Here is a 3,850-nt window from a genome sequence, read left to right on the forward strand (position 1 = left end):
ACCAATGAAATCAACCTACATTTGCAGGTTCAAGCAATGGAGAAACGTGTGAGCCTAGATATCGAAAATATCTTTGGCGATTCCTTCTAGAATGATGAGGTTGATGTTGTTTTAAGTGCTTTGGACAATGTCAATGCAAGACTATATGTAGATTCAAGGTGTGTTTACTTCCAGAAGCCATTGGTAGAGTCTGTAACACTAGGAACCAAGTGCAACACCCAAATGGTTATCCCTCACTTGACTGAGAACTATGGAGCATCACGAGATCCCCTTGAAAAGCAGGCACCCATGTGCATGCTTCATTCATTTCCACATAATATTCACCACTGTCTCACATGGGCAAGGTCTGAATTTGAAGGTCTCTTAGACAAAACTCCAATTGAAGCAAATGCTTTTCTTTCAAAATCAGAAGAATACATAACAACAATCAAGTTTGCAGGGGATGCTAAGGCCCGGCAACTTCTAGAGTTTATTATCGATTGTTTCATTTCACATAATGTCTAACATTCAAAGATTGCATCTCTTGAGATAGAATCAAGTAAGTAATTAAATTCCCTTCCTTTTTCCCTTCCCTTCCCTTTCTATGATTATATACTTTTCATTTCCATCTTGCATTCCAACAAATCTTAGCACAATTTACTATTTACAAAAAGATCAAATTTCACTAAACTAGATTTGCAAATCACTCACTCATTTAAGGATTCAGGTTTGAGGATTTATTTTCAAATCGTGTGAAGCAAATTAATTTCAACCTTCCTGAGGATGAAACTACAAGAGAAGGTGCACCATTTTGGTCTTCTCCCAAGTGCTTCCCAAAGCCCCTCCACTTTTATTCCCATGATCCTAGTCACATGTCCCTGATTCTTGCAACCTCCATTTTAAAAGCTAATACATATGGAATTCTCATTCCCGACTAGACTTGAAATCCAAATTCAGGGAGATTGGCACAGGTGGTTGATAAAGTTCATATTCCAGTTTCTGAGCCAAAAGAAGGGGTGAAGATTTTCACATATGAGAAAGCTACAGATGTGAACCCTTCTTCTACATTATATGATGATGATGATGTTGAATTGATTGACAAATTGATCACCATAATGTAACATGGTGTTCAAAATATGCCTTAAGTTTGAAAAGGTATTCTCAAACTTTCCTCATTAATGATCCCTATTATCCTCTACTTATTACACAACTTCTCCTCCCTTGAATAAAATATTTCAATTCAACATTATCCATTGGAGGAAAACTCAATCTAAAATTTTGGTTTTGTTGCTTCATTGCAATGAAGGATGATGATACAAATTATCACATGGATCTTACCGTTGGACTTGCCAATATGCGAGCAAGGAACTATAACATACCTGGGGTGGATAAGCTCAAGGCCAAGTTCATAACTGGCAGAATAATTACTATTATTGCAACTACAATTACGATTTCCACTGGTTAGTGTGTTTGGAACTTTACGAGGTTACATTAGGCCACAAGGTTGAAAAGTATCATAACAATTTTGCAAACTTGGCACTCCCTCTATTTTCTATGGTTGAACTTTCCCCCAAATGTAACTAAACTAAACATGAGAATCTGACCTGGTCTCAATGGGACTAAAGGGTCATACATGGAAATCCAACTGTGCAAGGCCTGTTGGACTGGTTCCAAGATAAAGGCTTGGATGCCTACAGTGTGTCATTCTGCAACACATTGATTTACAACAAATTATTTCCCAACCATAGAGAAAGATTGGATAAGAAGGTGATAGACCTGGTAAAAGACATCCCAAACATAGAGATAGCTACATATACTCATCATTATTTAGACATTGATGTCCATAAATTTTAGCTAATTCCTCAATTAACCTATAATATTGTAGGATTCTTTGTTCTCTATTTTTGCATGAGCAATATTGTTATTATTTTAAATTACTATTGAGCATTTTAAATTAGTGATATCCTTGTTGTGTAATGGTTAATTGTCCGTTCTTTTCAAAGGAAAGGATTATAGTATTTGATTCGTCATTGATTGTGTATCATAAGAACATGTTTTATCATTGACTTTGATTGTAAATATTTATTTATTTTCTAATGTAAAATATTAGGCATATTTATTTATTTTCTAATATACAATTAAAAGTCATTAAACTTATTGTGCACTCAATATCCATATATTTTAGTGACTATGACATTTTTCATTCTTTACTTATGGCTTTCTCTTTTAAAATGAGTATTTTAGATTAACAACTGAACATTTATTTAATTTAATTTAATTTTGTTTTGTTAAAATATAATTTAATAAATTTGTTTTTTAATATTATCAACTTTTTTTGTTTTATGTATAAAATTTCAGTTAAAATTAATGAAAAGCAAGGTAGTTTCATAAAACTTTTACTTCTTTCTTATATGCTACATCCTTAAGCATTTCCTTTGCAACACATGGAGAAATTACTAGTTACTGGTCTATTAGGCTTCCAAAAGGATCAAATTTATCATGGTTAAGATAGGTCTATACTGGTTAATATCACATACCCAAAATTCCATAATTCATACGACATTTTTTTACTTAATCAATTTAAATAACAAAAAAAATCAAAATTAGTTTTGAGATAAACCTCAATTTTTAATCTATGATTACTATTAAAAATATTCTAAACTATTAAATAAAAATTACATCTCTACTATCCACTTAATATTATTAACAATTAAATTAAAAGTTTCTAATTTTACAAAATCATATAATACTCACATACAATCCATCCTTACATACAATCTATCCGCCTCTTAATGGTTTTCTAGAAAATGGGAACTGCTATTTTTTCCTAAAATATAAAGAGAGAACAAAACACACTTGAAAAAAAAAAGAGAGACCATAGATAAAAATACAAAGAACCATTTGTGGTTCTTTTCCATAGGGTTCTTATTCTTTTCTGCATGGTGTTTTTTTTGGTTTACACAAAGTTACAACAAGCGAGTGATATACAAGTACACATATTTTTTAAACTCAATTCACAAGATGAATTTTATCTCAAAATACCACTTTGAATGTGTATTTGCAACAATGTTTTTTTAAATAAAACTTTCTTAACAAATTCGTTAGTGTAACCTACTATGCAACACAACATCTTCCAAATGAAGACAATCGAGTGAGAATTTGATCAGAAAAGTTAATAATATTATCGTGAACTATATATTTGTAACAAACACATAGTTGTTCGAGTTACAAGTTACATCAAGAGTTATCAAAAACCATATATTCACATATACATCACATAATTATCAAAAACTATTTTTTTTTTCAACTCCAAAATGATACTTGATCGCTACCAATGAAAAAAGTCAAGATAGTAAATCCAAAACCACTGGTTCTCTCACTATCTACAACTATTGAGATACACTGGGGATCACTTATAAAAATGATATTAGTTATTAAAAATCTTGGTAATCTCCTAGCACAAAACTTTCCAATTATCACTTTGTTTTCCATTACTATCGGCATGGTACACTAGTATTTCTTTTTTCAGAGCAACCATCACATCCTTTGGGCTATCAAAGGGAGGAAAAACCTAATTGGTAACATTTTTACATAAGTAAACTAAGGTGTCAAACACCAAAAAAACTAAGAATCAATATTGAGTGTCAAATACATGTAAAAAACATAATGTGTTGTACTAATTAATACCATATACTAGATACAAATTGAAAGAAAGTTCAACAACCCATGTAATATTACTACATTTATAATGATTACTGTCACAATAAGATCAATGGTCATAGCCTTAAAATATTGTCTTACATATTTCAATAATTATAAAACAAAATAAGAACTGGGACGAAGGCGGTTATCTCGTCCATGCAAAAATCCT

General features: G+C 31.3%; 1 pseudogene; it reads left to right on the plus strand.

Annotated features, from left to right (window-relative positions):
• The first annotated feature begins 222 nt into the window (after positions 1–222).
• LOC149240686 (ubiquitin-activating enzyme E1 1-like) lies at positions 223–1,833 on the plus strand (annotated as a pseudogene).
• Positions 1,834–3,850: the final 2,017 nt, after the last annotated feature.

Source organism: Pinus tabuliformis, chromosome 8 (assembly GCF_031772625.1).
Source record: "Pinus tabuliformis cultivar Carrire ecotype Pingquan chromosome 8, CPIR1, whole genome shotgun sequence".
Taxonomy (NCBI): Eukaryota; Viridiplantae; Streptophyta; class Pinopsida; order Pinales; family Pinaceae; genus Pinus; species Pinus tabuliformis.